This window comes from Pongo pygmaeus, chromosome 9 (genome assembly GCF_028885625.2).
Source record: "Pongo pygmaeus isolate AG05252 chromosome 9, NHGRI_mPonPyg2-v2.0_pri, whole genome shotgun sequence".
NCBI lineage: Eukaryota > Metazoa > Chordata > Mammalia > Primates > Hominidae > Pongo > Pongo pygmaeus.
In genome coordinates, this window is record NC_072382.2 from 136,121,328 (window position 1) to 136,131,684 (window position 10,357).

Below are 10,357 nucleotides of genomic sequence, written 5' to 3' on the forward strand. Positions count from 1 at the left end.
TGCAGAAAACGTGTCTTCCAGAAAACTGGTCCCTGGTGCCAAAAAGATTGGGGACTGCTGCTATACAGAATACAGAATTCACAGTTTAAGCTTACTAGAGTCTAATTACATGATCATTTATTAGACACCTACTGCATGACTCAGTATTTCCCCGGGGAAGCATCACTTAGAGAAAACATAACCCTGATTGTTGAGGAACTCGGAGAGTTTCACAGAGGCATGGTCAGAACACACAGCAGCACTGCCATGCAGCTGTGGACAGGCTGCCAGGAACCACGGAGAAAGCAACAATGAGTCCTGTCCAACCACAGAGCCTGGCTGCTTCCCAGGTGTGGGCACAGGTGGCTAGGGAGAGCAACGGAGGGTCGAACAGAGAGAAGCGGTCTGGCGAGCCTGCTGCCTCGGGAAGAAACTCCAATGGCGTATGCGGGAGGCATCCAGCATGAAAGAAGGAACCACAGGGTGAAGGTGCACAGTCTGCAACAGGAAGTTCAGCGGCGGGGGTCTCACAACAGAAGCAAGACACCAAGGCGAGACCGAGGCAGAGGCATCAGCAACATTAATTTTAAAAGAAGAATCCAGCAACGTGGCACCAGAAAGGGGCCAGTTGAAGAGAAGGAACGAAGAAAGAGGAAGGAGAGCACAGGGGCAGTATTTTCAGGTTGGGGAGCTGTGAGTCCAGGAACCAGTGTGAGCTAATGGCATGAGGAGTTTAGAAGCCTATGGTACTACCTGAAGATAAATGTCCAGCAAATAGCAAGAAATATGGGTCCACAGCTAAGGAGAGGGTGGGGAGGGCTGGAGTCACACACACACGAGAAGGCATTGAAGCCTTGGGGGAAGATGATCTAGAGAGCACAGCGAGAGAAAACCACGCTGAACTTGGGGTGAGACGAGGCCTTCAGCCTCGGCTCTGCGACTCCCCAGATGAATTTCATTTGACTCCTCTGAGGTTTCCTCACTGGGCATAAATATCTCAGGTATTTTAAGAGAGAAGAGCCAACTGCAATATATATACCTTGTAAATGTTAGGGGTTGATGTATAATAAGTACAGTGAATTTATGCTCTTCCCAAATCACCTTAAAAACATACCATCAGCTCCCTAAAAGTTCGGCAGGTGCCCTGCAGTGACATTCGTGTGAAAGATTGCACTGGAGACATTCGTGTTGAGAAACTGATCATTTTTTGAAGATCAAAAAGTTCTGACCATTATTTAGACATCCACCCCAGCAGCACAGCTGGGCTACGATGGCAGACAAGTGCCCCGTGAGGCCCGTTCATGGTCTCCTACCTGCCCCCAGTCTCGAACATGACCCCTTGAGGACAGGAGGCTTCCACCGGAGATGTAGGTCGCATAGAGTGTGTACCCGGAGGACTGACCGCTCCCTTGGTTCACGGACAGCATCTTCACGGACAGCAGCTTGGTAGACTGGACCAGCGGTGGCAGAGACAGGCACAAAAGCCAGGCGGAAGGTTCAGGCTGGACAGAGGATCTCAGAAACCTCCACCTGAAGCCCATTTATCTGAAAGAATGGCCCCAAGAGCCTTGGAAACAGGAGACTGAAAAAGGAACATGCAGCCGGGCGCGGTGGCTCACCCCTGTAATCCCAGCACTTTGGGAGGCCGAGGCGGGTGGATCACGAGGTCGGGAGATCGAGACCATCCTGGCTAACATGGTGAAACCCTGTCTCTACTAAAAATACAAAAAAAAAAAAAATTAACCCGGCGTGGTGGCAGACGCCTGTAGTCCCAGCTGAGGCAGGAGAATGAGGCAGGAGAGGCTGAGGCAGGAGAATGGCGTGAACCTGGGAGGCGGAGCTTGCAGTGAGCTGAGATCGCGCCACTGCACTCCAGCCTGGGTGACAGAGCGAGACTCCATCTCAAAAAAAAAAGGAACACGCAACCGTAATCATTCTTAAGCATGGCATGAAAATTGTCCTTTTTGTTTTCCAAACCAACCTCATATTAGTTGCACATTCTCTGCAGGTGCTAGCTAGGTATTCTTATTTTTTTTAATGCAAAAGCTGAAGTCAAGAAAAGGGAGTGATTTATGGGCCTTGCTCATCAATTCATAGCAGAGTCTGGGTTAGACTCTTGAGGGCAGGAATCCTAACCCAGGTCTGCCAGATCCACGTATCCCAGCCTTCTCTTCTTCTTCTCTTTATACTACCTAAGAGAAATCATGTAGCCCATGGCCTAACCAGCTGGGATTATTCATAAATCTGCTTATCTACCACTGCCCTGAAGCACCCATGCCTGTTTCTCCTCATGTCTACTGAACTTCTCTTCCAGAGGCCCATACGCATTCCCAAGGCAGGATCACTGAACTGCATTTACCGCAACACTTCCCCCTCCCACTCTCTTTCCTTTAAGAAGAGCAAACACCATCCATCCAGTCAAAAAGCCAGAAAGCCCAGACATGTCTTCTCCCTCCCTTTCCCTCTCTCTCAACATCCCACATCAACCAGTCATCACTTCCTGTGCAGCCTGACTCTAAGTGCCTGTATCACTAATCTTCCTTCTTCATTCCTACTACCTAAGCTCAAGTTCAGTAGACTTCGACTGGGTTTTGGGTTCTAGCATGGCCCCACACCAGCAAAGAAACCCTTCTGAAATGCAAAGCTGGCCACCTGACTCCTGGCCCTGCTTTAAAATGACTTCCAGCCGGGCACTTTGGGAGGCGGAGGTGGGTGGATCACCGGAGGTCAGGAGTTCGAGACCAGCCTGGCCAACATGGTGAAACCCGGTCTCTACAAAAATATGAAAATTAGCTGGGGCATGGCAGCACACACTTGTAATCCCAGCAATTCGGGAGGCTGAGGCAGGAGAATTGCTTGAACCCGGGAGGTGGAGGTTGCAATGAGCCGAGATCGCACCACTGTACTCCAGCCTGGGTGACACAGTGAGACCCTGTCTCAAAAAAAACCCAAAAGAAATAAAAACAAAAACAAAAAAGCTTCCCATAACTTTCAGGGAGCGTTCAAGCTTCTTAGCATAAAAAACATGGCCCTTTGGAACTGGCTGGAGAAATACACGCCTCTGCAGCCTGAAACAAGCTGGGGGACCAAAAAACAAAGAAGATACCAAAGCTATGCGAGTCACGTCAACCCCGTATAGTTTATACACAGTGCCGTGCTGGAGGCGGCTTGTGCTAGTTCACGAGAGCCAGCCGCGCACATCTCTTCCCAGCTGTTTCACTGTCGTCATCTTAGTAACCCCAAATTACCCACGGGCAGAGGATTTACACCTCAGAAATTGGCAAACGCTACTAACCAGAGTTTTTTCTTCCAGACAGCCAGCTGCTAAACATTTCCCAGCAAATCTCAGTCCTTATCTTTCAAGATCATAGTGAATGATTTACCACTAAAATTATATGACGTCTAGGGCCTGCTTTAAAATAAAGGGCAGGGAGGGAAGAGTAGGGTGCAGATGAAACAAGGCTAACCACGTACTGATCAAGTGGAAGCTGGGTTCTGAGCTCATATGGGCTCACTGCTATTCTCCCTGCTTTTTAAAATTCCACAGGGAAAAGCTAAAAGGACAAACCACCAAGGTCCCCCATATGTGCTGCCAGCTTCCTTCCCAACACTCTCCCACACAGACCTTCCACTCCAATCCTAACAGCAGTTCCCCAATACACACTTCCTCCATGTCTTCACAGTCGGGCCGCTGCGCCTCCCTGCATGCCTTTCCCTCCCCCCCCGCCTCCCTGCTGTCTTCCAGCAGCTCCCACTCATCCTCTAGGTCTCAAAATCACTCAACTGGAGCGTCACGTTGCATCCTGCGACTGTCCAGCATTCTACAGCGATGCCAGCAGCAGCGAACACACATTCCGCTCTCACTCTGCACCACTGTTTAATCCACTGCAATGCCCTGAGGCAGGTGCAGTTATTCTCCTTACTTTGCAGATGAGAAGACTTAGACAGAGAAAGGTTAAATGACCCCCTTAGGTCTCACAGCTGGTTAAGACCGGAAAAAAGATTCAAACCCAGGCAGCCTGGCTCCAGAGCCTTTGCTCCTCCACTACCACCGTGTCCCCTTCACAGTGCTGTGTTGCCTTCCCTCCTCTGCCATAGGACCCGGGACCCTCCCATCTCTCCTATACTTGCCTTTCTTACCCATTAGACTGGAGATGGCCTAAAACAACATCTTGGTAATACAGTTCCCCAAACAGTAATATTTAGTAAGTGTTATATGAGTAAGTATGAGGTTTTTCCCCAGGCCAGTGGTTTTCAAACTGTGTTCCTCAGAAGCCTAGGGGCAAGTTGGATGTGGTCCAGGGTCCACCCTAGAGAAGGGACGGCTGACTATTATGGAGGAGCTACAGAACCACCACCCCCAATTTATCCAGTGTACATCTCAGGTACTGAATTTTGCAGTACATTTGGAGAAAGAGTCCCTCTACTAAATCAAAAGCTTGAAAATCATTGCCCTATATCTGGTCAAGGTGCCTTCACTCTAACCAGAGTAACAGAAGAGCAATAGTTCCTCTACTTTTCTTCAGAAAGCAGGGATCTCTTCCCAGCTAGGCCAGGAAAGGGAACCTCCCCAATATTCTGCAATGTTCATATCATTTCTTCAAATTCAATTTTTTTTTTTTTTGAGACAGTGTTGCCCAGGCTGGAGTGCAGTGGCGTGATCTCAGCTCACTGCAACCTCCCTCTGCCTCTTGGCTTCAAGCAATTCTCCTGCCTCAGACTCCCCAGTAGCTGGGATTACAGGTACACACCACCACTCCTGGCTAATTTTTGTATTTTTAGTGGAGACGGGGTTTCACCATGTTGGCCAGCTAGTCTCAAATGCCTGACCTCAAGTGATCCACCTGCCCCAGACTCCAATGTCCAACCTTTTTCAGGGCTAGATGAAAGGAGCTGTGTCATCAATGGACAAAACCTAGGTCACTACTGAACATTAGGTCCTCAGAAAACCCTTTACCTTCTAGCACCATGGCTTCATTCTGGAACAAATGAGGTGAACTCTGCCCACAGCCTGCCCCTCAGTCCACCCAGAGGCAGAACTTGAATCTCACAGCCACCTCACCTTGTCCCAGTCCACACTTGCCTCTTATCTTGGAGTCACACACACTCGACCTCCGAAAATGCAACGGAAACAGCTGGAGACAGACGAAGAGAGCTGTTTTCCCGCAAGGGAATAGAACTGTTTTCCTGTGAGGGAAACATCTGGAGACGACGAAATGATTATTGGGGTGTGCAAGAAACCTCCAGTAAGGGAGTTTGAGTACACAGGGAGAAGCTCAGACACAGAGACTGACCGAAAATTGGAAACAGGAATTCTAGGCCTAGGGGACAAAGGAAAGAGGGAGCCAAAGGGACTCCCTCTGACATTCCCCCAGATACTCCTTTAGGGAAAATGCTGAAGGTTTGGAGGGACAACCCTTGAACCAGGGACAAGGAAAAGCAAAAGATGACAAAGTATTGCTGTTTTATCTGGCCTAAGACCCCATTCATAAGCCTTCAGTCTTTTGGTCTAAGTCTGGCTCAGATGAGGACTGGGTATGCCAAGTTTTAATTCTCTATGTGAATGATAAAACCGCATCCTCACAAGAAGAGATAGGTTATGCTCTCTGCTGGATCAAGGAATTAGCCCCCATGTTCCCCTCAAAGAAGAAGAAAAAGAGCCCAGTGAACATCCTTGCTCAGTGAAAAGCCCTGGGATCCCCTATCATGCTTGCCCCTCCATACGTCTCACATAAAAAGGGACAGGAAGATCAAGGGGCAGCAGGAGAGTTAGAGGAAGAAAGACCCAGAGACCATGGGGGAGCCGAACCAATTGCTCCTTTAAATCCTTATCCAAATGTAAGAAAAGAATTAGAACTGTGTAAGAGGGATACTGAGAGCTTCCCTATCCCTTCCACACAGCAGGCATCTAACATGTTCCCTCTTAGGGAAGTTTCCATGGGACAGGGAGAGATTGGCTTTGTAAATGCTCCCCTTACAAGTACTGAAGTTAGGAATTTCAAGAAGGAAATGAAACCACTCCTAGAAGACCCCCTCGGTTTAGGGGGATCTTTATTTTTTATGAGACGGAGTCTCACTCTGTTGCCCAGGCTGGAGTGCAGTGGCATGATCTCGGCTCCTGTTGGCCCCTGAGTTTCCCTGTTTCTAAGCAGGTCACTTCGTGGAGCAGGGAGCTCCCACTTTGGCAAGGTCACCTAGAAGTGCTTTGCCTCCCTGAGCTTATAGATACGCAGTGTGGCGAGAGTAGGGTCCCTCCATGGGGGCATAGCTCTGGCACACACAGACTATGCTGTGAGAGATGAGAGCTGGGGAGGCATGGGTGCACCACACTACCCCTCTGCTTGATTTCCCCAAACAGCTTCTGCTGTATCTACATTGTAGAGCACTAGTGGTGTGTGCAGAGCCCTTTTACAGCAGTTGTGATGATTGAGACAAGGTCTAGGGGCAGGACCCGTGCCCTCTGTCTTCCTCATATCAGAGCTTATGTGGCTGCTACTTTGATGTGTATGTGTGGGTGGGTGGGTGGGTGGACCTTACCTTCTGTTCTTTCCAGCTGTATAATTGATATGGTTGTTTTCGGTACAGAATGCTCTGCGTAGATGTATGAGTGGTTGCATGCCCTGTGACCTGTCTTTGGCACCTACGAAGTCAGCCAAATACATAGCCAGTAATGACCTGTAAATCATGCCAAGATGGCACACAACGTGTCAGACCAGGGGAAGGAAGGTACTTGGCCTTTTCACACAAGATTTAATACAGGCAGGGATGCTATACAGCACTGTAAGTTTAGCAGCTCTTTCTGGCCAGTGGAAACCACTTCATCTTGGAGCATTACTGAAGACTATAGATGATGAAACAAAGAAGTGACCGCTGCCACTCCCTCTGTCCTGACATCATGACAATGGCTGAATGTGTCACTACGGTTGGTAGCTGGCTTGAGCAGTGGGATGGTCGGAGCTTGGGGAGATTGTGTAAACTCTGCCATTTCACTGCTGGTAAGTTTGTCGTCGATAACACATTGTGTATCTGTATGTCATGGCACCAAAGGTGTATGTTCAGCATGTTTCTGCACAGTACTCCCCAGTATTCATGCCTTTACACTTCCTGGTTTATAAAACTCAAGTTTTGTGGTGGAATCTATACCTTAGAAAATATAACCCTAACTTCTGTGCAGAGTAAATTTTAATTGTCCCAAGCCAACTGTGTAATCCCATTGTGTTTGTCAGTGATAGGCCTATGGCTCTATAGTGAACCGTGAGACATAAGAGCAAGGCAGCTGAGAGTCTCTTGGAGAACTCTCTAAGGGTATGTGCTGGTGCTGGACATCACTGAGTCTGCACTGGAGCCTGGAGCCACTGCAGCCGCCATGCCACTGGGAGGGCCGGCCTGAGAGCAAGTGGACAGTCCAAGGGCAGCAGGGAGAACAGGTGACACCACTAAAATAACTGATCCTAGAATCACTCCGGTCTGATTTCTTTTTTCTTTTTTTCTTTTTTTTTTTTGAGACGGAGTCTCGCTCTGTCTCCCAGGCTGGAGTGCAGTGGCGCGATCTCCGCTCACTGCAACCTCCGCCTCCCAGGTTCAAGCAATTCTCCTGCCTCAGCCTCCCATGTAGCTGGGACTACAGGTACTGGCCACCACGCAAGGCTAATTTTTGTATTTTTAGTAGAGACAGGGTTTCACCATATTGGTCAGGCTGGTCTCGAACTCCCGACCTCAGGTGATCCGCCTGCCTCAGCCTCCCAAAGTGCTGGGATTACAGGCGTGAGCCACCATGCCTGGCTTGATTTCTTATTTTTAGAGATTACAAAATTTTCTCATTGTTTGAGCTAGTTTAATAAAAACTTTCTGTACTGGTACAGACTTGATCATGTACAAGAATTTCCATTTTTTATATTTCTGGTTCTCTAAAAGCATTACTTTAAATTTTATAATGGATGTGTGTGGAATGCTTTAATGCATCTATTGAGATGATTACATGTCATTTTTCTTTTGATTCGTTAATGTGGTAAATTACATACAGTTTTTTCCATGTTGAAAATGAACAGTTGCATTGCTCAGATTAACCCTACGAAGTCATTATATTTTGGCTTTTTAGTCATTATATTTTGGCTTTATTGGATTGGATTTGCTATATGCACTTAGCATTTTTGCATCTCTGTTTATTAGTGATGTTTACAATGATTTCTTTTCTTATATTCCCCTTGTTTAGTTAGTTTGCCTCATGAAGTGAACTTGGTAGATTTCCACCTTTTCTATTACCTGGAACAATGGGCCCTTGCTTGGGCTTGGAGTCTGTTTTGAAGCACACACTAGTGTGCAGGATGTTCAGCAGGTGTGCTTGGGACCAACACCTGTGGAGGGAGGAGCAGAAGCAGCGCTGGGCAGAGGGAGCAGCTGGGCAGCGATGCAGCCCCGGAGGAGGCCGCACTGACCCCTGAGGTGCGAATGGCCTTCCTCATTGTCCCAGGCTGGGTGAGATGGCTGGACTTTGTAGGCGCACAGGGATCCATCACTGGATGCGGGACGAGGCATGACTTTCCGGGCGGCACTTGGTCTCTCCAGTGCAGTCCCTACAAAGGACTGGCAGCTGGGGGTTTTCGGGACATCTTCTGAGAAAAAACCTTTTTTTACACATCTATTTTATTTTTACATTGGCCTAAATTATCTAATGGCTTTTGGGTATTTGAGTTTTCTTTTTCCACGTGGGTCAAATTTAATAATTTATGTTATTTTTCCCTAGAAAATTGCCCTTATCATCTTTTTATTTTTTCTGTTGTGAAATTAAAAAAAAACTTTTTAATTTATATTGTAACTGTGATCATTTTGCACTTCATTCCTAATATTGCTTGGCTTTGCCGCTTTTTCTTGGTCAGTATTCCCAAAGATTTCTCAATTTCACTAAAGTTTTCAAAGTGCTAATTTTATGTTGTTACTTATCTCTATCGTGGTGTTAATTTAGTTTATTTCTGCTTACACCTTTATTCTGTATTTCTTTCTACTATCTCAGTGTATACTGTGTTTTTCTTTTTTCCCACTTGAATTATTAGCTTCTTTATTTTCTTTATTTTGGGTTTCTTAATGAGTGAATTTAAGCTTATAAATATTATCTAATTGTCATTTTAACAGCATCCCAGAATATTTTTTCTATTTTAAAATTATATTTGAAAGAATTCTTGTTATTTCTTTGTCATCCCACATAAAGAATTACATAGTTGACTCAATCAAGCCTGCACTCCCAGCATTTCATCTCATCTTAGCATATCACAAAACACCATGATCCAGCAGACGCACCTACATAACATATGAAGAATGATAAAACCACTACTCATTGGCAGTCACGTAGCGTAATCATTAGAATAGTAACCGAATATTACCGATGTCCACCTTTACATTTCCTCCTCTCTCCTGCTCCTGGTAACTGGAACAGCTTACATTTTGTGCTTATTATCCTCTTGGTGTACTTTAGTGTTTTACTATCTATGCATCTATCACTAAGATACTATTTGCATTTGTGCGTTTTGAGTACCTTATATAAATGGTGTTGTATTGTGTGTAATTTTCTTAGATTATTTTGGCGTCATACTATATGTATTCTTCTGAGACTATTTTTTTGTTGTTCAACATTGAGTTCATTACTTATACTGCTCTATAGAAATCTACTTCTGAATGCACCAAAGATCCTAAAGATCACTCATACATTGTCTTTGTAGTGGACAGTTAGCTTTATTTAGTTTGGGGATATTATGAACAATGCTGATGCAAACATTTATGTGTAGGTTTCACAGTGTGCATGTGAAAACGTTTCTATAGGATGGACAACTTGAAGTAAAATTGCTGGTCTTAGGACTTAACACATTGTCAATTGCACTAGATGATACCAAATTGCTTTCCAGAGTAGTTGAGAATAAACTTCTACCATCGTGCCAATCAACATGTGTGTAGAGTTTTATCTTCTTTTAGCTTTTAAGCTGTATTTCCTTATTAGTAAGGAAGTCAGTGTCTTCTAATATGTTTACTGGCCATTTATACCTCTTCTTCTGTGAAATGAGTATTTCTATCTTTTGCCCATTTTTGTAATGTTTTTGCTTCAGTTTATTTTTTGATTTCCTTTAGAGATGATTTTGGATGTTTATTCTTTGAAGAATATAAATGTTTCAAATAACTTCTTCCAATTTATGGCTTGTCTTTTCCTTTTTGTAAAAAATGGGGTCTTTCTATGAACAGCAAGCTTTTTATTTTTAGTAGTCAAGTTGACCTAGCTTTTACTTCATGGCTGTGCTTTCATGTCTTATTTAAGAAAATAGTTTACTGTAACAAGACTGTAACAACAGTGTCTCTACAATTTCTTCTAAAAATTTTACTGTTTGTTTTAATT